The sequence below is a fragment of the Adiantum capillus-veneris genome, chromosome 5, assembly GCF_014529385.1.
Source record: "Adiantum capillus-veneris isolate H3 chromosome 5, ASM1452938v2, whole genome shotgun sequence".
Lineage (NCBI taxonomy): Eukaryota > Viridiplantae > Streptophyta > Polypodiopsida > Polypodiales > Pteridaceae > Adiantum > Adiantum capillus-veneris.
The window spans coordinates 4,651,380-4,675,111 of NC_140935.1; the positions used below are offsets into that span (position 1 = coordinate 4,651,380).

At 45.5% G+C, this 23,732-nt stretch overlaps 1 long non-coding RNA gene and 1 pseudogene across 1 annotated transcript in view; both read right to left on the reverse strand.

Annotated features, from left to right (window-relative positions):
- LOC147456812 (uncharacterized) overlaps nucleotides 1–23,732 on the reverse strand; it is an 80,174-nt gene that overhangs the window by 25,455 nt on the left and 30,987 nt on the right. The window lies entirely within an intron of this gene.
- Nucleotides 20,960–22,049, reverse strand: LOC147456813 (DEAD-box ATP-dependent RNA helicase 20-like; annotated as a pseudogene).

The following is a 23,732-nucleotide window of genomic DNA, read 5'->3' on the forward strand; positions in this document are numbered from 1 at the left end:
TGTTGCAAGGGATGGGTTGAGCTGTCTAGTCAAGGACTGGATGACTGATAATTGATGAGGGGGTCACCCTCCCTAATTTTGGAAAACAACAATGCCTGTCTCAATTTGCAGATGACACGAATGGATTGGTAAAAGATGATGACTTGTCTCTCAAAAACTTATGGAGAGCCATCACCATCTTTTGCCTTGCTTCTGGCTCCAAAGTGAACCATTCAAAAACTGGAGTCAAGGCCTTTATCTGTCCCATCCCTAACTACATGGCTGAACAGGGATGTAAAGCCATCCCAGAAGGGCAAATTTTCAAGCTCCTGGGCATCCCCTTTGGATTTGGGGTCTCTATGAAACAAAGATGGGACTGGGTACTTGAAAAGTTCAGAGGGAAACTGAACAGGTGGCAAGGTTTTCAAAGCAACCTTGCTGGAAGAGTGTTGGTTATCAACCACTTCATTACGGCCTACATTCTCTACTTCCTCATCTGTTGGAGACCCCCGGATTCCCATCTTAAGGAAATCAGCAAAATCTGCAGGAACTTCTTGTGGGCAGGGGACCCCTTCAAAAGGGGGCAGCAAAAGTCAAGTGGGATATATACATCTTGCCCAAGAAATTGGGAGGATTGGGAGTAAGAAATGTATGTGCCTGGGCGGTCAAGCTCGCTATCAAAACAGTCATCAAAGCTTTGGAACAACCAAAAGTCGAATGGGCCTGCCTTCTGTTCAGACACCTCAAGCGTTTCCACATCAAAGGGCAAAGACTCTGGAGCCAGCTCCCGTGGATCACAATGTTTTTTGGAACCCAAGAGATTACCCCCATTGGGTCTGCTCTCCTCAAATCCGTGTGGCAAGCTTGGGAGAGAGGTAGGCACAGGTTGGGCTTCAGCCAGGAGCACATAAAGGACCAGGGTATCAAAAAGGAGGAATCCATTTGGTGGACCAGGGACCCTATCCCCCAAGTCACTAACCAACAAGCCAGAACTGCCAGGAGAATTCACTTCAAAGGTTTTAAAGTGTGGGAGGACCTTTGGTGCAAAACCAATCACTCATGGCTCACCAATGAACAACTTATCTCGACAGGCCTTCTCCAACCCTGGGAAATCCAATTACTGGAGACTAGAATCCAACAGTTCCCTCGGGGGTTCCAACGGATTTTTGAAGCCGATGTCTCTCCTTCAGCTAAATGCATTAGATGGAATGGAGGGATTTGCGCTCAAGAACCCTCCTGATTTCACTTATGATCCGGTCCCTCCCCTCCACGTCACCCTCAACAGAAGGTGGCGGCTGTAGCTGGACAAGAGTCAATGGATCTTCAAGTTCCAATCAATCTGGAATAAAAGCATTCAACCCAAACAGGCTATCCTACTGTGGCTCATCCTCCACAAAGCCCTGTGGATTGGGACCAGAAGCTAAAAAGCAAACCAGAGCGATGGGAAGTGCAGTAGGTGCAAACGGACAGTGGAAGATGTCCCCCATCTCTTTCTCAACTGCCATACCAACCTCCACATTCTAGCCCCGCTTGTCAATACCCTAGGTCACCACATGGATTGGAAACAATTGCTTCTAGGAGACTCGGTGGGCCTGCTGGCTGATTTCTGGAATAGATTTAGAGCCGGGATCTTGTGGATTATTTGGAAACTTAGAAATTCTTTCATCTTTGTTCCTAACTTTCAAGATCCCAGTGTGAAAACTTTGTTTGCCGGGTGCTCTATGCAGGATGCCAACCTCAAGCTCGAGCAAATGAGGATTTACCGACATCTAGTGGCCGTCCTGAGAGACTCTCTTGAGATGTATGCAAGGAATGCCGACAACCTGCAAGGCATGCTAAATGACAACAACTCACTGAATATCCTTCATAATTGGGTGCAGGAAATCAAGGATGAAGTGGTGGAGTTGGCAATTAAGTATGAAGAAGCTTTGAATTTCGCCAATAGGTTGTTGGACGAGAACGATTGGCTCTAAAGTCTTCACCGTGCCCTCTTAGATGAAAGGATGGCTCCTTTTTGAAGGTTTTTGTAATTATTTTGGCAAAAGGGGTACCTTACTGGTTTTGCGCAAAAGCCCTGTACTCCCTCTATTTACCCCGTCCCTGTGTATCAAGGTTGTTACTTCACAAAAGCCGCTGTATATTCCCTATTTACCCCTTCCTTGGGTGAACAATTGAAACCTTTTGTCCCTCTAATTAATGCAAACGCTTACTTGGTATAAAAAAAAAGGGCTAAGGCCATAGTGATAGTGATGTGTTCCCTCTTTGTTAGTGAAAAATCTTATGTATTTTAAAAATTAAAATAAAGGATGAAAATGTTTGATTTGTTAGTGATGTAGTGAGCACTCATGAGAAGGTTACTAGTGGCAGTGATTGGGTGACAAAAGATATCGAGATAAGATATTTTCCAAGATTATATCGAATGTGCTCGGAAATAGAGTCTGGCTCCTCTTTTCTCGTGTCGAGACTCGAGCAAATGATGGAGAGGGGCGGCAGTTAGTCCCGAGGAGGGGGGACAGACTGTTTCCGACTAGAGAGGAAAATCTTTAATCTTTAATCTCGTGTTGAGGTGCACGGTGCTCTCTCTCGTGTTGAGTAGTTTGCACCATTGCATGAGGTGCTTCTTGTATCTATAGTCGGCATGCAACCGGGGGACGTGTGCAAAGCATGAGCAAGAGCTGGATCAGACTCACGTCTATACTATTGTGCAGCTGGATCAGACTCGCGTCTATACTGTTGTGCAGGTGCTGACCTCGATCTTACACTCTGCGAGCATACTTCATGACGATTCACTCAAGGGCTGAGCCTTGCAGATTTTATAACAGGCAATACCTATAACCTAATTGTTATATAAGCAGGAGTAGTACGCCAATGGATCATGGGGCAACTGCCTTCGTGCCTTCGACTTCTAGGTTATGGTCTCGCAGTCTCCATTTCTAGAAAGGAGGGACCTGGGCCTAGGCCTGGGCCAGAGCTGCCTGCTAATTACTACTTTGCTGACTCTCCAGATCCTATATAACCACCCTATACCAGTGATATGGTCTCTGATCCACACGTAAATCGGTGCCCCTGCACTGCGGTAATAAATTAGGGTAGTATTACGGAGTAATAGGCTTGCTATACCCGGGCGATCAATTTTCTGATTGCCTTTCTTTTTCCCTGCTTAAAAGTCCCCTTCATCCTTCTCTTTTTTCTGGTTTCTTCTTACAAGCCAGGGGCAGCAGCAATAAGAAGAGAGATGCACTCACTCTTTATAGAACTGTCGTCTATCTCTCACTCTGAGTGTGTGTGTGTGTGTATCTCTCTGGAGTCTCACATGAACACGTGTGTCAATTTATAAAAGACACCTCAGAATCTCCGCATTCTATGCACTCTTCGCCTAAAAGCTAAACAGAATGCTATGGACATTGCTACGCTCTTCACTTTGATCGCCCTCGACTCTCACCCTGCGTAACACAAGTATTCGACAACTCTCTCTCTCTCTCTCTCTCTCTCTCTCTCTCTCTCTCTCTCTCTCTCTCTCTCTCTCTCTCTCTCCCCCCCCCCCCCTCCCCCCGTGTCTGTGCTTTAATCCGGCAATCTATCTCGGTTTCAATTTTAATATGCGTAGCCTAGAAGTTAGAACCTACGCAGGAATTGTTCCGCGATTTAATTAAATGGCCAATCGCATTGATATGACCATACTCAAGGAGACACTGAATCTAGGATACATCACACCCAACTAAACCAACGCTCTAATGCCGTGCTTGTTTGCCTCTTGTAGGCTTGGGATGGATGGGCTATTTTGAGGGGGATAACAATACAAGCTCTATAGGCCTTCACATCAAGAAGTGTGGGTAAAGGGTTGCAGCAAACCCCACGACACTACTTTTTTGGGGCAAGTATTTTATAGATGTAACCCTATTGCAGGTAATGGTTATGCACTCAATATTTAAGTAGCATATTTTGGGAATTTGAAGGGTACTTCAAGAATTTTCACAAATAAGAGGAGTATTTTGACAATTTTTCGTAAGTTTTACTATAGTCTCGTCTGGTAGGGCTCGTGATTTATCACTTGTTAAAAATGCATAATTTTTTATTGGCTAAGCACATAAAAGATATTCATTGCAAAGAGGTTTTCTCTCCTTCGTGCTTCTCTCAAGCTACATCTGTGAACTTACCCAAGGCTCGATCTCATAGTTTGATCATCAATATTGAGTCTCTCTCTCTCTCTCTCTCTCTCTCTCTCTCTCTCTCTCTCTCTCTCTCTCTCCCCATTGCAGGCCTCGTGATTATCGCTTTTTTTCTCTTGTTAAATTGACTCAAGGAATCCCAATTGATGCCTTCTAATGCACCCTCACCAAAGATGGAAGTGCTCTATTTGAGAGAAGAACAAATTGCTCATTTCATGAAGCTCTAAAAATCCAAAACCCACAAAAACCAAGTTTTAAAATCTTGATCAAATAATGTTGTTATGAAGGAGGAGCACGAGCAAAATTTTATGATTGATTCGCATCCCATTCTAAAGATAATCTATTGTCCACTTGAACAAAATTAGAGCAATAAACAAGCCATTTGACACCAACAATGTGGTCATTGAAACATGCAAAGCGATGTTTTATCTCCCATCGAGCGATCGGAAGTCCCTTGACTTCTAGGCTTACATAGGCCCACAGATGGCTCAGAGGCTTTCAAAGCTTTTGTGGCACTGTACTACAGACTTCATGCAGTCTTCAAAAACCTGGGCATCCGTCCGAGACATTAGTTGCCAAGATCGAGACATTGAAATCAGCAAAATCAGAGTAACCCGGGAGTGCAATAGAACTAACCATTAGTCAGAAAACGCTGAGAAAACGGACACCATCTTAGATATAAGTTGCAAGTGAGTGGCATCTCCGACAATGCTCTCACATGCATCACAGGGAATAGTTCGATGAAGGCACATACATTGATTAAGGCTGGGTTCACATCGAGGCGACGGAAAACAAGACACTTTATGAGCTATTCCAGGTGGAAAAGCTTGAAATGTTCTCTTCCACCGGCCATGTGTTCACATTGCTGGCGGAGGAAAATGTGAGGCAATTTTCTACCATTGTCTTATGTGAACGCCGGGCGACGGCGGAAGAAAGAGGAGGAGGCAAGTGGGACAAAAGGGCGGGAGATTTACTTTAATGTGATTGGTGCCAACATGTCACTTTTTGCCAAGGTGGAGGGTGGAAGAAAGACCTTCCGGGGGGGGGGGGGGGGGGGGGGGGGGGGGGGGGGGGGGGGTCAGAACAAATCCCTTTTTTCTCTTCCACGATGTGGTACTCTCCATCTCACTTTTCCGCCGCCCTATGTGAACAACAAGGTCCACATGGCACTTTCTTGTTGGTTTACAAGATTTTCAAATTCCTTCCGCCGCCCGATGTGAACCCACCCTAACGTCTTCATGCATCCTCTACATTTCAAGAAACTTCTGGCTCCTATATTTGCATAAACCCTGTAGTCCCTCAAAAGTCACGAACAGTCTCCGCTGGTGGTACAGGGCGAGCCTCAAAGATGCAGAAACAACGGGCCCGCCAGATGAACCAGAGAGCTAGGCCGCTGATGAGCTCCCAACACTCCGCTCTCTCACTGCTCCACTCCTGTGGAGTAAGGTCTGTAGCAGGCTGGAGTGTAGGTCGACCCCCCTGTATCACTATCATCCTGTTGGTGGAAGATAGCTCAAACTGAAGTGCCGGGCCCGTGAGGGTGGACCAAGCCGCCATCCCCCCAAGTGTACTGTCGAGCCGTGGAGAGGGCAGGCATCAACCGAAGAACTCGTAGCCACACCTGCTGGGCCGAGGGGCAGTCCCAAAGACAGTGTCGCTGACTCTCCACCAACTGGTCACAAGCTGTACATGCGGCCGAGAGACCACTATGTACAAGCCAGCTCCCTACTGCTCTGGCTCTGTGTGCAACCAACCACTGGAACAAGGTGACGCGCCTCGGCTGTCTGGAGTCCCACAGCCTCTGCCAAAAAGCTGCCAAGAACTCAACTGTGAGACCCTCCTCCTGCCAATGACGTGCTGCAGCGGGGCGGGCCTCTCTCTATGCTGCAAGTATATGACGTCCAAGCCGAACAGTGTACTGAAAGAAAGGGACTCCTGGGCGGTCTGCAGAAGAGAATGGGTCCCTCCATAGCCACTCACAAGGATCCCACTGTACTCGTGCCAGTGGACAGCACTCCCAAGCCCATAGCCTCCAGTGTCCTGTCTCAAGAGCTGCTGGGTCAGGGTCTATGAGGCAAGTCCTCCCACAGATGCCCACAACTCGGATCCTCTGGAAACAACACTCTGCTACCTGCGGGGCCTCTACTGCAACTCTCTGTAATCGTCCCCCACCCTGAAGCTCGAAGAACAGGGCTAGGAAAGTCTCTGAGCAAGCCCTGACTGAAATGAGAACCTCCAGTCATGTGAAGGCTCGGATGGCCAATGGACTCATAGCTATGACCTTGGAGGCCATCTCGAAAGTCTCGAACTCAATCTGGTAGTACCCCCGTCCGAGAATCTGGACATCCAAGATCTTGCCCACCTCTGCGAGGAGGCGGGCCTGGAGAAGGTCTCGCAGCTCTCCTCTGCTGGGACGAGTGCCGAGAACCTTGCAGATGACAAAAGTCGCCTGCAAGCGTTCTACCTCTGTGGCAAGGCTCGCTTGCTCTGCCGGCGTAAGAGCAAGTCGAATGGTGGGCTCAGCGGGGTCGGGCGAGGGGGCTTCAGGCGAGTCCCTCTGAGGTGAAGCTGGAGCCTCCATCTGTGTCTACTGCTGAGTCGAAGAAGCGGGCGGCGAAGAAGAAACCTGCAAACAAGTCAGCCAGGCACTTTTCCGAAGAGAAAGTGCTGCCGAGCCGGGTGCAGAGGGCCTTCGGGAGTGAAGAGGATGGGTGGTTGGGGGGGGGGGGGGGGAGGGGGGTGATGAGGAGACAGCGAGGGCGAAGAGGGCAGTTGTGCAATGTGCGGGTGCACAAGCAGCAGCGAGCGGGGGGATGGAGCGGGGAAGGCAGAGCGAGAGGAGGGCAGCGGGCTACGGCAGCTAAGGGGCAGCGCGCAGACAAGGGGGGGCAGCGGGCTGCGGCAACAGTTGGGGCAGCGCGCGCAGATAGGGGGGGGCAACGGGAGGGTTGAGAGGGAGTGCGCAGGGGCTGAAGGGGGTGGGGGGGCAGCGAAGGGGCAACGGGGGGAGGGAGGGGGGGGGGAGGAGAGCGATGGCGCAACAGCAAAAGGGGGGGGGGGGGGGGCGAGCAGCAGTAGCGAGCAGCCAAGTCCACCGGTGACTGCATGTTTGATTGGGCCCTTCGGGAAACGCCTTTTCGAAACATTTCTGCAGGTCGAATTTACGCCCTTCTTCTACCTGAACCATGGCTTGATGGTCATTGTAATTTACGCCCTTCTTCTACCTGAACCATGGCTTGATGCACAAAACTGATCTCTGGTGGAGAAGGCGCCTATCTGCCTTGTGGAAAATCCATTTGCCTTTGAAAGAACGCTGTTCCTTTGGCACTGTTTGCTTGGAGTGCTTCTGGTCGGCACTTTTCTTGGGGCGCGTCATATTCGTCCTTCTTCTTGCGTTCGTTGCTCGACTACATAAGAGGACAATTGTCACTTGCTATGGGATTGCGGCGTTACTAGAGACTTCCTTCGTCGTGTGTCGGCCTCTATGCGGCTCCATTTTCCTGGGGTTGTCTTTCACAAAAGGTTCTGGGCGTTTCGCATTTTTTCACCGTCACTGCAGCATTTTGCGGTCTTCTTTATGTGGCTCAGATACTAGGCTTACTCGACTTTGTGGAGTCAGTGTAATGCTTACATGTTCCATCGTACTCATGTAGGCCCATTCCCTCTCTTCAACCTTTCTCTTAGGCAATCGTTACGGTTTGCTTTGGAAGTTGGTGATATCACCTCAGAGATGCATTAGCTTTCCTATGAATGTTTTTAGCTACTCCATACAGCTTAGTAGTTATGTGTTCTTCCCCTTGTATATGACTCTTTCAGTGGGTTTTCCTCGCCTTGAGGTTTCCCACTAGTAAATTAATCAAATCGATTTACAAAAAAAAGTGTGTGTGTGTGTGTGTGTGTGTGAGAGAGAGAGAGAGAGAGAGAGAGAGAGAGAGAGAGAGAGAGAGCGAATGAGCGAAGGCGAGGGAGGAAGTAGGTGAGTGCGTGAGAGATAGAGACGGACTACACCCAACACACACAAACTAGAGTAGGAATCGATACTGTGTGGACGAAAGGGACCTCCGAAGGTAGGAGAAGCAGGCGAACACAGAGAAAGGTAAGGGAGAGAAACGAGGAGTGGGTAAGGGGGGGCGAGGCTGGGCAGGGGGACGAAGGTGAGACCAAGTGGGTAGGGGGGGCAAGGGGCAAGGCCAGGTGGGCAGGGGGTGGGTAGGGGGGTGAGGGGCGGGGGCTAGATAGAGGCGAGAGGGGAGGGTGGGTGGGTAAGGGAGAGGGGGAACTAGGTAGGGGCAAAGGGGGAAAGGGGTGGGTAGGGCGAGGGGGAACTAGGTAGGGGCCGAGGGGGGGGGGGCTATATAGAGGCGAGAAGGGAAGAGTGGGTGAGTAGGGGCGAGGGGAAAGGGGTGTGGGAGGTGGATAGGGGATGGGTAGGAAACAACAGACAAAAGCAATAGATACAAAAACAATGCGAACGTAGCAGATACCACTTGAGTTATAATGGCAACGGTCCTCCTACTACGCTCCTTTGCGAGCTTACCCAGTGTGAAATGCTTTTAGTAAAGGGCCAACTGAGCAATCAACTTATGTGACTTCTATGCTAGTTGTTGCCTTAAGTGGCTCATTAGGCTCAGTTGCGGTAGGAACACAGCAAAAGGCTATGACCTCAAGCAAAGGTTGAATAGATAGTTCATAACAAGGCGTAGACTTGGTACTCTAGCAGATCTTCGTCTGACCCTTCAGATGTAGTCACTTGTTCTTGTTCAAGGTTGGTTTCCATTGACAAAGAAACTTGCTGCACAATGGGATCCATGCCTCCTAAGCGAATGGGTTGCATCGGGGAGCCATGAATATGTATCCACATTGCATCATTTCGCCAATCATGCAATGCTTTAGTATGTCATAGCTATGGTCTACCGATGAGCAAGGGAAATCCTCCCTCAACCTGGGGAAGACGAGCCACAACAAAATCCAAGTTAAATGTGAAGTCTTGTACCTGCAGAGGCATTGTGTCCACTATGCCCACTAAGTAGACTGTCTGCGGGTCGACCAATGTAACTGTGAAGGGAGCAAGGAGAGTAGACTGTAGACCTAGAGCTAATGTCACGAGCATGTGGCAACTGTTAACTACATCACGAGAATGTGGCAACTGCTAACCTTAGTTATTGATTTCTTTCCAATGATTTTTGTTTTATTTTTGAGACACTCTTTTTGAAGTTGCAAATGATCGGACATTGTATGGCCAATGTGAACGGTAGTTGCACCCGCAAACAGGAAGTTGGTCGGCACTGGAATTCGTATAGTAAGAGGATGTCTAGGCCTAGTCCCAGGTCATGTAGGTTTCTTCGTCGCACTTAGCAAGTTGGTGGATACTAGGAAGCGAACTCAATAAAGGCATAAAGTCAAGGTGGGATCACCAACAGAAAGTATCCGACAGTTGGGCCACATTGCACTTTTGGATGCGGCCCCAATGAGGATAGATGGTCAAAAGACCAGTGGGATCCCAAGGGAAGCATTAGGGAATTGCTATTTTGGGCCGTGAAATGAGTTCGCGTCATTACCTTCGGACTGACAAGGGGAACATTTCAAAACTCTGTCGCGAAGTCAACTGGGCAACAAGTCGGGAGATTTTTAGGCGACAACCCCAAAACGGGAAAATGCTTGTGAATGTGCCAAGTGGCACTTTCCTGTGTACTTGCCTCATACAGAAAAATGGACGCTGATTTTTAAGCTGGGAGAGGTCTCATTTGCAATTTGTCACAGGTTAAGAGCTATGGAGTGCTTTCTTTCCACTCTATGTACAGTGTGGTCTTAGGAGTGATGCCCTACACTCTACACATTGCTCTTTCTCTCCCCTACGTGCAGTTATGTGATGCCCCCACAAGAGGGCTCTTCATTTGACTCATGTACAGCTCTGTGGTTTCATGCTTTTGTGCTGAGGCAAGAGCCTCCTTGAGCAGGAACAGGAGTAGCTAATTGCTACTCCAAAGCAGGCACCAGTGAGGGTCATGACTCATAACCTCACCAAACAGGTGCGTTTTCAGTGCTGTGTATGCGCTGTAATTTGACTGTTTTGCAGCCATAAGACGCCAGAACCATTGGGAATAGTGCCCCACTGACAGAGGACAATTCGGGGACTATTTAGGGCTGAAAACAGGGCAAAAACCAGTAAATACAGCTGCTGAATTTATTATTTTTCGGCAGGAATCAACGGGTTTATGCCAGTAGAAGTGAGTTCCAACAAGGGAATAGGTTTCGTGCAAGTTTTGGGGCTGTTATGCTGCCGAAATTTGGCCAACACACGTGGTATCTAGCTGGATACAGGTAAAGAATTCAGAGGACTCTACTTTGTAATTTACCCTCTCAAAGTATAAAGAAATACCAAAAGGGGCGCCAATTTTGGGGCCTACAGGTTGTCGGCATCTACTCGGGGCATTCTAGCTTCTGACCCGTGTGTGTACTTAGGTGTTAATTCCCATCGCAGGTTCCCTTTGCAAAGTACTCTGTGTGTGTGTGTGTGTGTGTGTGTGTGTGTGTGTGTGTGTGTGTGTGTGTGTGTGTGTGTGTGTGTGTGTGTGTGTGTGTGTGTGTAATGTAAAGTAAAGAATTTCGGGTGAAAGCCAAAGCCTACCGCCCCATGGGCCGGTTTCAAGGTTCCGTTGTCGGGATACAATTACTTTTTCCTCAAGAAGTGAGCCTCGGTTGTTTTGGGTAAAGACACAGAGTACAGGAACGCGGGATTACACTATGGCCAACAAAGGGAAGGGCATTATGGAAGAGGGTTCCTCTTCGAAGGAGAGGCATCAAACTCCTATGGTCTTCGAGATTGGCGAGAGCTCACGGCCACGTCAGACTGTACCTCCTGTTGATGTGAATGTCCCTCCAGTAGTACAAGGCTTTATGACTTGGCAACTTGAGGATGATGCGTTCACGACTCAATTAGTTGCCGCGGTGAATGTCTTTTTGCAACTGGTGCAAAATCCAAGGTTTATGGAGTTCTTGCAAGCACTACCAGTGCAACAGCAAAATAGGCAACCTACACTGCGAATAGAGCTTGTTGAGGCTCAAGCCCAAGTACTTCATGCGACTCAACAGGATAGGGAACACTCGCATGTTGCGGAGTTAGGGGCTCCAAAACAGGTTCCTCCTGTCCTTGAACAGGTGGTTAGAACGCCTATTCCACAAGTTATGCCAGTTCAGCCCGCCACCTTCCAGAGCCCGCATGCTGTTTTGAATGGACACGGAACTGGTTATCAAGCAATGCACCCAGTTTTTCCACCACCCAAGGTACATCCTGGGTATTTTGGGGGTGGATCCGTGTTCCAGAGCATGGCTGGTTATGCGCTTGGAAGTCAGCCGTATATGCCAGGAACACTGTTTAGGGGTATGCAAGGCATGATGCCAAACCCCATGTATGGTAGCATCGGCATGCAGCAAGGTTTTCAGTGCAACCAGGGCCAGTTTGGGGTGCCACAAGGTTATTTCGGCATGGCTGGTTTTTCTAGACAACAGCCAGATATTGCACTTCTAACGCAAAATGTTAATGGCCAAGATGTGCCGATGATGCCTACTACAGTGCCCATGTTGCAGACCATTTCTTATCACAACTTCGGGGCACTGGAAAAGCCGAAAGCTTACAAAGAAGGTGGTGCAGCTCTAAAGCAAAATTTAGCACTTTTAGTGGCTTCAAGGATAAAGCAAAGGCTCTCACTTTCCTCCAGGAATTTGATACAGCTAATGCAGGAGGGAATTTTATAGAGGCCTCTAAGGTCAGGAAGCTACCACTTTCTTGAAGGACAATGCGCTTACATGGTGGACGATATTGTTAATACAAGGACAGGGACCCGCCACTTGGGTCTACTTCAAGGAAATGTTTGCATCTGCTTGGCTGTCAAATGAATTGGAAGCCGACGTCATCATAGATTGGCACCAGCTTACTTCGGCTACATGCAAGAGCTTGCTGGAGTACAATCGGAGGTTTTGTAAAGCGTTACTCTCAGTGACCTCCTACAAATTTGTGCCATTGACAGAGCAGATAGAGAAGTATTGTTGTGGGTTGCCTAAAGGGCTTCGGGACTATTGTACCAAGAACAAAGTGGCTACCGTTACTCAGCTTATGGAAGTTGCTAACACTGGTCTTGCCTTGTTGAAAGGAAAGGATAGTGGGTTTCCGAGCAACGAGAAAGGAGGGCAGCGAAAGAAAAACTCAGAGAAGAAGCCCTTTGTGAAACCGGCTCCTGAAGCGTCACAGGGGTCAGAAAAGGCCACCAAAGACAAGGATTCAGCCGGGACTTTTGGAGCGTAGGCAAAGAAACAGAAAAGGAATCCTTTTGTGCGCAAGTCGCTCGAGGAAAAGAAGGTCCTAATGGCTGAAAGCAAATGCTTTATATGCGAGCAGCCTAGTCACTTTGCTACCAATTGTCCACAAAGGAAAAAAACAGCTGACTCAGATGATAAAGAGGACCAGAAAGGAAAGAAGCCTAAACCCACGACAGGTTTGGTGCCAGATATCGTGGGTGATAGGCCCAGTAAAGATGCCAGCGAGTTATGCAGAGCATGGGGTAAAGTTAGAGATCAGACGGCACTCATCTTCTTTGATCCAGGTACAAAAGCAAACTTTATCTCACCAGAGTTAGCTATGAAGCTGCACATCAGAGATGAAGAGATGGGGTACACAGCAAAGGCAAGGTTGGCATGTCCTGGCTACTCAGAGTGTGTTACTCCCATTATTAGAAAGCTGCATCTTCATATTCAATCGTATGTGGACACAGAATAGTTCTATATCATGCCATTGGAAGGGTGCCATGCGCTACTCGGAATTCAGTGGATGTTCAGAGTGCATGGCGTGCTGGATGCCTTCAGCAAGACGATCACCCTTCAACATAGGGGCAAAACTCATGTTTTGGATGTAAAGCTCCAAGGGGAGTCTGTCCCTATTGTCCCTATTGTATCTGCTTCTGCTATCACTTCTGTAATAAAGAATCATCTTTCCGTGTACTTGATTTTTGCACGTGATGTCTCATATAATTGTTAGTCCAATTTATCTGTGTTAGATAAAGAAAGGTCAACATTTTTACGAGAGTTTAGTAACTGTTTTTTTTATTCATTACCGTCGCAATTACCGCCAGAGAGACCTGAAGACCATCGGATAGATTTGGTGCTAGGGTGTAGCGCACCAAATAGACCTCCCTGCAGGGTTAGCGCGGCGCAACAGAAAGAGATTATGGGCCAAGTTGAGGAGTTATTAGAAAAGGGGCTGATTCAGCCTAGTTCTTCACCCTTTTGCTCCCCAGTGCTCCTAGTGCAGAAAAAGGATGGCTCATGGCGCATGTGTATTGATTACCGTGCGTTGAATAAAAATACCATCAAGAATAGGTTTCCTATCCCTAGAACTGATGATATTCTCAATCGTTTAGAGAATGCTGCAATTTTCAGTAGGATAGACCTTAAGAGTGGCTACCATCAAATTTGTATAAGGCCAGAGGATGTACACAAGACTGCGTTTAGAACGAGATTTGGTCTTTATGAGTTTCTAGTGATGCCGTTTGGGCTAACAAATGCTCTTGCCACGTTCAATAGAATGATGGCTCGCATTAACAGTTTGTTGGGACGTTCTTCGATGACATGAAAGTCTATTCGAAGAATGAAGAGGAGCATAGGCGTCACTTGACCATTGTGCTCGAAGAGCTGCGCAGTTCACAGGCTACTTGTCAATCCTAAGAAAAATGAATTCTTCCTGGAAGAGATCTACTTTCTTGGCCACATAGTCTCAGAGGATGGTGTCAGAATGGATCAGGCAAAAGTCGAAGCTATTAAGACATGGCCAGACTTAAAGATTGTGCACGATGGGCTTCTTGGGATTGTGTTCCTACTATAGAAGGTTTATCAGGAATTTTGCAAAGATAGCATCACCTCTTCACGCTTTGCAAAAGAAAGAGGTCACTTTCAGATGGACCCAAAAAGAGATTTTAACTTTTAGTCTCTTAAAGGAAAAGTTGACTTCAGATCCAATAATTGTTTTGCCAGATCTTAGGAAGTCATTTGTGGTCCAGTGTGACACATGTGGCAGTAGCATCGGAGCAGTGCTAATGCAAGATGGACGGTGTAACATTTAATGGCTAGTAACTTGTGTGTAGCGGAAAATAGCATGAACATAGTGAGCATTTCATTAGAACAGATTCCTAATGAGAATAACAAGAGTGCTTGGGTGGAGAGAGCAACAAAAAGTATAACACCTAGTTAAATAGCATGAACAATACTTCAAAAGAGAGAGAAATTAAGCTATTGACAACAGTTGAGGACCAGATTTACATGGAGTCTGTCCCCCCTCCAAAAGGCTTTGTATTATGGTTTCTCCCATCAAGAGAGACGTTTTACAATACAATCCTTTGTGTTCCTTCAATACTAGCTAGTGCAATGAAGATGGAAACTTCATGCACTCAGCAAAACACTGATCAAACACAACATCAATTCCCTCACGGGCTGAGACCCAACACCTCACACACCTTCGAAGATGGTGAGAGCTAGCGGGGTATAAGAGTAGATTGAGAGGAAGGAGTATTCTTACGAGAAAGACGTACATCTCCTCACATAATCACTCATATTAGCATAGCTTAGTTTAGTAATTAGCATGGTAGAGGAGATGAGCATGCATTGAAGCTTGGCTCTTGGTTGGATTTGCATCACAAAGCCAAGAGTTGTTGGTGTAGGCCTCCTTTCTCACAAGCTTGGAGTAGGTGGTAAGCTTTTCATTAAAGCTTGAGAAGGAGAGAGAGAGTCTTCTTGCTCCACACATGAGATTGTGTGAATATGTAAGTGATAATGCCTTTGAAAAATCAGCCCCCTCTCTCTCTTGGTAGACCCCTCTTGCTATTTGCTCATGCTCACGCCCTATTGGACCTCCCCAAGCTTAGCCAATGGAAATTAAGCAGCATAAGTGATAGCCTTCTGACATGTGTCCCCCTTTCCCATTTTGTGAGAGCTTTTGCTAATTAATTAATGCAACTAAACTCTCATTGGACCCTTTTGTCTCCTGCCCAATAGGAATCAGGCAAGCCATTGGACCCCTTGGGAAACTGTCCAATAGTCTTCTAGAGAGATTAATTCTTATTGGTTCTTTTATTGAGTGTTTTTAAATCAATTAAACTAGATTTACTGTAGCCTAATTCTCATTGGTCCATCTCCAAGGCCATCCAATAGGATTTGCGTATACCTTGTGGGCATCAGAGCTAGGGAGCTGACATGTGTCCCTCATTCCCTTTGTGTAAAGGGAGCTTGTGTGTGTGTGTGTGTGTGAGAGAGAGAGAGTTTCTCTCTCATCCCCAACTTCTTGGGCTCGCCCCCTCCTTTGTCGGGCTTGTGAAAGACTTTTTGGGACGCACACAAAGCATCCAATTTCCCCGGGCTTTTGACCTTTGGACACAACCTTTGAATTTTGGAACCTTAGCATTTTGGAAGTCTTACTGGGCTGAACCTTAGGGTCTTTTAAGCCCATTATTGCACCTTGCTCTTTTGTAGATGGCCCCCCCTTTGGATCCCTATTTTCCCTCCGTTGGATCGCTATTGTAGCCGGTCTGCCAGCTTAACCAATATTCTAGCTTTTTCTCCCCTGGCACTTCCCCATATTAAATGATCAATTTAACATGATAAATCATTTAGGAGAATTAGATATTAGTTATTATGACAGACGGATATTAGCTTATGAAAGCCGAATTTTGCAAAGGCCAGAGAGGACTATGCAAGTCTATGAGAAAGAGCTCTTGGCTGTGATTCATGCACTTTCTAGCTGGAAGCACTACCTCTTAGGTGTTGATTTTGTTGTCCAAACAAATCATCAGACCTTGCGATACTTCTTGACACAGTCAAAGCTATCCGAAAAGCATATGCGATGGGCAAACATTGTTTGTTGTGGCTGATGCGCTATCAAGGAAGCCACAAATTTCAGCTGTGTCAATTCCTTATCATCATGAGTTAGATGACATGAAGGAACAATATGCTACTGATGAAGATTTTGCAAGGATCTTTGAACAACTGCAAGAGGGGCAACATCATGAGCACTACCTCCTCAGAGATTGTTTTATGATGATGCATGGCAGACTTTGTGTCACTAGGCCATTGTGACATAAGGTCATGGAAGAGAGACATGTCCCACCGTATGCAAGGCACCGTGGTATTGATGCGATAGTTAAAGTGGTAAAGACATTCTTCTATTGGCCTATCTTGAGGAGAGATATGGTTGCCTTTGTGCAAGCATGCCTGATTTGCCAAAAGGTCAAGTTTGACAGGTAAAAGGCACCAGGGTTGCTGCAACCACTGCCGATTCCGGATAAGCCATGGGAAAGCATTGCTATGGACTTTATCTTTGATCTTCCAAGAACACCAACAAGAAATGATGGTATATTGAACATTATCTGCAAGTTCAGCAAGCAGGCCCATTTTATCCCTATCAAGAAGAAGATAAAATCTGATCAGATGGCACGCTTGTTCATATACAAATGTCTTTAAGTACCATAGTATGCCACAACCGATTTTCAGTGATCGTGATCCTCGCTTGACCGATTTGTTTTGGACAGGATTGTTTGAGAACATGGGCACTACGCTCAAGTTCTCATCCTCGTTTCATCCGCAAACTCATGGACAGTCAAAAGAGGCTAATTCTATTGTCTTAGATCGGCTGAAATGCTATGTGTTAGATAATAAAGGCAAGTGGGAACAATATTTGCCTATGCTTGAGTATGTGTACAATAATACGGTGCAGTCGTCGACTGGCAAAGCACCTTTTGAGATTGTTGAAGGCGGAAAAAAAAATCCTCCAATTTTGCATACAAAGGACAAGATCTTTGAGGCAGATCGATAGGTTGAGAACATGGATGAAATGTATAAGAAAATTAAAGTTGCCTTCGTGAAGACTCGGGCAAAGCAGGAAAAGGCTGTTGATCGTCATCATCGTGAATTCCTGTTATCACTTGGTGATTGGGTTCTCTTAAGGTTCAAAAAGGCAAGGTTAAAGAAGATGAAGAGCAAGGAACGGTTGTTTCCTAAGCTCAGTATGCGTTACTATGGGCCTTTTCAAGTGCTTGACAAGATCAACGATGTGGCTTACAGGCTGAAATTGCCTAACGCGTGGAAGATTCATAATGCGTTTCACGTGAGTCTTCTAAGACCTTTCGTGGGTGATGTGCCAGAAGATATGCCAGATGAGGATCAACCAAAAGTTGAGGAACTTGATGAGATCGTGATACCTGAGAAAGTTTTGGTACATAAGGACAAAAAAGTTGAAGGACAAGTTGCAAGATGCTATTTAGTGAAGTTCAAGAACTATCCACCTATGCATGCAAAGTGGATGGAAGAGCATGAACTGTCAAAGTCACCAAATGTATTGCAACTTTACCTTGAAGCCTTTAGGTTACAACCTACTTATGCCCCAACCCAATGTGTGCAAAGGAGGGGTAATGAAGGGCTACCACATCAAATGTATAGATGAAGTCGGTGTAATAGATGGAAATGACAAAAGTATGAAGGCCTCATTAATTCATTTGTATCTATGTATTACGACCTTTCTTGCCGATACATGCGATGGTAAAAGAGTGCTAATAACGCAAGATCATCAATGGCGTGTATTTATGGTATGCAATCGAGGACCTTTGCAATTTCAAGAGGGGGGTATTTCACGAGGACGTGGCAACTGTTAACTATGTCACGACGACAAGGCCACTGCTAACCTTCGTTGTTGGTTTCTTTCCAATGGTTTTTGTTTTATTTTTGAGACCCTCTTTTTGAAGTTGCAAATGGTCAACATTGTATGGCCAATGTGAACGGTAGTTTCACCGACAGACGGAAAGTTGGTCGGCACTGGAATTCGTGTAGTAAGAGGATGTCTAGGCCCAATTCCAAGTCATGATGTCTAGGCCCAATTCCAAGTCATGTAGGTTCCCCCGTCGCACTTGGCAAGTTGGTGGATACTAGGAAGTAAACTCAATAAAGGCATAAAGTCAAGGTGGGATCACCAGCAGAAAGTATCCGACAGTTGGGCCACATTGCACTTTTGGATAGATGGTCAGAAGACAAGTGGGAGCCCAATGGAAGCATCTCCTAAAAATTAGGGAACTGCTATTTTGGGCCGTGAAATGTGTTCGCGTCATTACCTTCGGAATGACAAGGGGAACATTTTACAACTCTACCGCGAAGTCAATTGGGCAACTAGTCGAAAGATTTTTAGGTGGCAACCCCGAAACGGGAAAATGCTTGTGAATGTGCCAAGTGGCACTTTCCTGTGTACTTTCTTCATACAGAAAAATGGACGCTGGTTTTTAAGTTGGGAGAGGCCTCATTTTGCAATTTGTCACAGGTTAAGAGCTTTGGAGTGCTTTCTTTCCACTATGTACAGTGTGGTGCTAGGAGTGATGCCCTGCACACTACACACTGCTCTCTCTCTCCCCTACGTGCAGTTATATGAGCTCCACAAGAGGGCTCTTCATTTGACTGATGTACAGCTGTGTGGTTTCATGCTTTTGTGCTGAGGCACGAGCCTCCTTGAGCAGGAACAGGAGTAGCTAATTGCTACTCCAAAGCAGGCACAAATGAGGTTCATAACCTCACCAAACAGGTGCGTTTCAATGTTGTGTATGCATTGTAATCTCACTGTTTTTCAGCCATACGGACGTGAGAACCATTGGGAATAATGTCCCACTGATAGAGGACAATTCGGAGACTGTTTGGGACTGAAAACAGGGCAAAAACCAGTAAATACATGCTGCTGAATTTATTGTTTTTGGGCAGGAATCAAAGGGTTTATGCCAGTAGAAGTGAGTTCCAGCAGGGGAATAGGTTTCGCGCAAGTTTTGGGACTGTTATGCTGCCGCAATTTGGCCAACACAAGTGGTATCTAGCTGGATACAGGTAAAGAATTCCGAGGACTCTACTTTGTAATTTACCCTCTCAAAGTATAAAGAAATACCGCAAGGGACGACAATTTTGGGGCCTACAGGTTGTCGACGTCTACTCGGGAAATTCTAGCTTCCGACCCGTGTGTGTACTTGGGTGTTAATTCCCATCGCACATTCGTTTTTCAAAGTGCTCTCTCTCTCTTTGTGTCTAAAGTAAAGTAAATAATTTCGGGTGTCAACCATAGCCTATCGCCCCATGGGCCGGTTTCCGCTAACATAGTGAACTTGGGCATCTAGTTGATGTTAGATCCACCATCCACTATCACTCCTGAGAATTGCCGCCCCAAGACGGACACGGTGAGACGACAGCTTCTATAATCATTGAAGGGAGCAGCGGGATGGGATATCATTTAGGACTCTAAGGGCTGCACTGGTAGGTGCCCGCCACTAGACCTTGCACCAGGATACGGAGATTGAATGATGGAAAGGGTGTCACTTCAAAAATTTGCATCAAGTCGAAGCATGTCGTACAATGACACTTGCTGAAAGGTGTTTTTCAAGATAGTCTCTGTTGTAGGCTTCTCTCTTTTGATCAGTGCTTGCTCTCGTATCTTAAGCTTCTGCAAGTCCTCTACTGCTTCCATGAAGGCACCATCAATATCTGAGAGAAGAGAGGTAGGTTGGCTCTTGGCACATAAATTATAAATTTAAGATATAATTGTAAAGCCTTGAACAATGTTGAATTTATAAACTAACCCTCTATCTATCATCCGTCAGCTCTACTCTACCCAAATTACTTTTTGTTTGTTGAGGGACAATAGGGTAAATCTATAATTTAAAGCTTTAAAAAATTACTATTGGCGAGAAATTACTTTTTCTTTGTTCAGGGACGATAGGGTTAGTTTATAATTTAAAGCTTTGTTGCGGGAGCGAATCACACCACCTATAAAGTGCATGCAACAATACCTAGATCAACATAATGTCAATCGAGGTCACAGATGACACGATAGGCGCACGGAGGCATTCACTATAGCTTATCAGGCTGAGACCATCCCACACATACAACACTCTGGAAGGCCAACTAAACCAAAATCAAGAATACACCTTCAACCCACATACACACAAACAAAAGGCAACTCACCAAATCATACCAGAATCGTACGAAACTTGAGGAACACCATCCCCTCCCTAGGATACACCTATCCCAAAGCCTCTACACTCAAAATCCGTACTCCAAGCCCATCTGCAATGAAGACAAAGCAAAAATTCGACAGTGCCCGAAATTGAAATCTATGAGTACCTATGTGTAGCTTATGTCACCACGATTCTAACAACTACTTGCACGCAGAAAACAGACTTTGTTTGATACACTTACGACCACAATAGATGCATTAGCGCGTGTGATCCGTTTCGCGTGGAATGCTTGGCGTTGTTGCATAGCTCTCTCCGAGCCTATCGCAATGGTGCAATCGAATCTCTAATGTGATGAACGAGCAAGAAGTAGCATCGGGATGAAGCTCAAGCTCTCTCTCTTTATCTCTCACACACAATCGATCGCAACACAAAACCTTGATTAAGATAAATTTCTCCTTACAAAATGACCTAGGTACCTTATATACTAAGGCTACCATAGGTTATACCAAAAATGGAGTTCAATGGATCAAATGGCTTTGTATTTACAATTTGGAAGTGCCATTGTACCTCGACTCTGCAACTAGAATAGCTACTCATTACAAATGATGCATAATACGCATCATTTCATAACTCTCAAAATATAGGACTTTGTACGGAAATTGAGTTATGCCGTACTGTTGACCCATGGGTCAACACTCCTCCCCTCCGAATTCATGTCGTCTCTGACATGGCCTGATTGTCAATGTTGGTGCGGTCTTTGTTGTTGTTTTTGCTTTTGTCAAACCACAACAAGAACTATGACCCATGAAAATCATAATTGATGACGAACTTTATGTCCTTCACATCCAAGCCCCGAGCTGCAACATCCGTTTTGTCATTATAGGACTATTGCCAAAGTTAAACTCAGAAAGAACCCAATCTCGTTCAGCTTGACTCTTATCACCATGGATAGATAAAGCTGAAAATCCATCCATTCAAAGTTGTCTAGTAACTTGATCACAACCTCTTTTTGTTTCCATAAATATGGTCACTTTACTTCCATCCATGACATGCTCCAGTAAATCTGCCAATTTTGAGTATATCTCATTCTCAGAAACAACTTCTATAATCTATAAATTGAATGATTGGCTTTCAGATCTTGTGAACCAATGACAACTTTGTAAGGATTTTGTAGAAATTGTCTAGATAAACCTTTAACTTCCTTAGGCCAAGTTGCACTCCAATACAAATTCTGTCTGTCAGGCCTAATCTGGGAGATAATTTTTCTGATTTGAGGTTCAAAACCATGTCCAGCATTCGACCCACCTCATCAAGGACAAGATATGTAACCTTGCGAAGGTTGGTTTGTCTACCATTGAGCATATCAATCAAGCGGCCAGATGTGGCTATGACTATCTCCGCACCTTTTTGAAGATCCCTTATCAGCGGTCCCTTTGGTACACCTTCGTAAACACATGTACTCTTAATCTTCGATGAAGCCCCAAACTTTGTTGCCTCTCGTTGTATTTGGATGGCCAGATCTCTAGTGGGTGCGAAGATGAGAACAATCGGACCATCACCTGGTGACAGTGCAGGCTATGCATTGACATAAACAATGGCTAGTAATAGGCATGCAAGTGTTTTCTATGACCCGGTCATTGCAAGCCCAATAAGGTACCTTTGTTTCAAAGCCATTGGCTAGCCCTGTGCTTGGATTGACGTTGGTTCTTTGAAACCAGCTCTAAGGATACCTCCAGGAACATAATCAAGAAAGGAAGCCTCCTCGAAGGAGCAACTAGGCTTGGGAATGGCATTACCCCCACTATAACTCTCGTTTTTGTTTTTTTTTTGGTAGGCAGCCACATCTTTTCGCTGTCATGGATAGCACACTGGGATGTTTCACATAAAAGTTAGGAAAAATTACCAAAATACCCCTCTAATTTGTGGAAATTCCGAAAATACCTCTCAAATTTCAAAAATTCCCAAAATACCCCCATAATTTGTCATAAATTTCCAAAATGCCCTTCAAATTTTCCAACATTCCCAAAATACCCGTAGTTGTGAGAGTAAATTCCTCCAAAAACAAAAACATTTGTAGCTTTTCATAAGAAGAGTGATTGTCTACCATACAGGATGCTAAAACTAAAATTTGAGTTGGTTATGTAGGCTTTGGAGATGAATTTTTTCAATATTTTTAGACGTAATTGCCTTTTCTTTGGAGGTAATTTGCAAAAAATTACATGCTAAGCACTTAAAAACCGATCTCAATTATCAAACAAGAATAAAGATTAGAAAATCTTGAAGATCCAACGCAAATAGATACAAGGTTATTTTGGGAATTTTTTTAATTTGAGGGATATATTGGGAATTTTCACAAATTAGAGGGATATTTTGGTAATTTTCCCTAAAAGTTATTCTTAAATACGCGAAGGCCGTCAAAGCTCTATGGAGAGATATCAACAGCATCAAAGTCCGTCCCTCTTTGTTCGAGCGGAAAAGTTTCTCTTTTGTCAGGCTTCTACTCTCCCCAACCTCCAACAGAAAAACCAAAGTCAGATTTTGTCGAACCAAAAAGGGCCACACCTTTTCCCTCACCCCATCCTCCATAGATGGCTCTGCCTTTGACGGTTTTTTTTTTCTTTTTTTTGTCAGTAAAATTAGTCCCTTTTGTTTGTTAGGATTCATTAAGTCACATATAAGATAGAAGATTTTCAATATAAAGATCTACTTCTTGTACACGGCCTTGTAGTCGCGTGAAGTATATGATAGGAAACTTTACACTTAATGGGTGCTTTCGCTTAGCCGTATCACCAACTTTCTTTGTCCTTGTAGGCCATCCCAGAGTTTTATGACCATTCTCAATCATTTTTGGCCTCATATTGTCGTTGAAGACTGATCAGCATTCTTTTCTTATGTTAGGTGCAGCGGAATGAATGTTGTATTTTCTCAAGATTAGTGATCTTTATTGCTCAAGGTTCCTTTTAGTTCTTTAGGGAAAGAGAGAGCTTTCCGTCTTGTAGAGTGTTGTGGTCACGAACAAGGTGAGTGGATCGTGCGAGCAAGTGAATGAGACTGAGAGAAGGAGAGAGAAGAGATACGACACCCGAGAGGTTGTAAAACCCTCCTCCAAAGGCCCCACTCTCGTCGGCGAGAGTGGTCTACTTGATTGCACAAAGGTGTACAATGCGAATGCAATGGACTATGCAACTTGGTCTATGCCGATGACGACGACGGTGACGACGACGACGATGGCTGAAATCTGAGATCTTCTAATCGCTGAATTTCGGGACTGTTTCGGTGGCTGAAAATGACTTTTTTGGCTGGCGTTTTCTTGGCTAAAAAATGAGGTTTCTTAGGGCTGAAAATTGATGGTCTTTAGGGGTGAATCTGCTACACTTTAGGTGAATAATGCCGGTCTTAATTTGCTGTTGAAATCCAGAAACACCAGGGACTGAAATAGGTCCTTCCGTCGCCCGGGTTCTGCAAATGCAAACACACTAGGCTGATCTGCTGTGTCGTGATGACGCCGGAGCTGATCTAATGCAAAAACGCTAGGTCTTCTATGGAGAAAACGCCAGAGTAGTCGCGG